The sequence below is a fragment of the Limulus polyphemus genome, unplaced genomic scaffold (genome assembly GCF_000517525.1).
Source record: "Limulus polyphemus unplaced genomic scaffold, Limulus_polyphemus-2.1.2 Scaffold5105, whole genome shotgun sequence".
Taxonomy (NCBI): Eukaryota; Metazoa; Arthropoda; class Merostomata; order Xiphosura; family Limulidae; genus Limulus; species Limulus polyphemus.
The window spans coordinates 28,135-28,895 of NW_013670715.1; the positions used below are offsets into that span (position 1 = coordinate 28,135).

General features: G+C 30.4%; 1 protein-coding gene across 1 annotated transcript in view; it reads right to left on the reverse strand.

The window, feature by feature from the left end:
- The window catches only part of LOC106472134 (hemocyte protein-glutamine gamma-glutamyltransferase-like), a 33,575-nt gene that overhangs the window by 21,544 nt on the left and 11,270 nt on the right, over positions 1-761 (reverse strand). The gene's annotated exons all lie outside the window — the stretch shown is intronic.

The following is a 761-nucleotide window of genomic DNA, read 5'->3' on the forward strand; positions in this document are numbered from 1 at the left end:
AAGAAAGGTTCACCTTTCGAAAGCGCTCGGGTTATAGGGTTTTTATTCATTTCTATAAAGACTTCTTAAACCTACGTGTTTTTCTAACATCATGAATATGATATAACATATTAGATCTGGAAGATGTATGCGATGTATTGTATTAGTTCTGAAGGAGATTTATGACATGACCCTCTAACAGTATATCTTCTTTTCCTTCTCACACCTTATACTTACCTACCAATCTGATGGTAACCAGGAATTCTGAAACTTCTCTACGTTAAAGTTCTAATGTACAAGTTAATCTCAATAAAAACAGTTAAAATAGATCACTGAGGGAAAGAAAACTTACTATAAAAATAATGCAACATTTGTTTAGATGTTGATCTAGATGTCACAAAAGCCTGGTATTATCCGAATTAACTCCGAGAGAAACCTTTGTTTCTGGCTTTATATAAAATGTTGTTTTCGAATTTAAATAACAAATACCACAGTTATTCTTGTAAAAAACATAAGAAATCATTAGAGATTTTAAAGTAAAAATATAGACCAGAATCAATACGAAACCTCAACATTTTGACAACTAAAAAGCAGTTTGGGAAAAATAAAATGCTGTTCAGCTAAAAACTCTACACTTTTTTAAAAGAATAACATTTAATGAGTAATAATGGTTGGAGACGACTTGAATGGGTAATGAAGAAAACTATATATTAATATAACAGACAAAGTACTAACGTTACGTACAAGTTAGTTCGTATCATCAGGTACGAATTACTACTGTT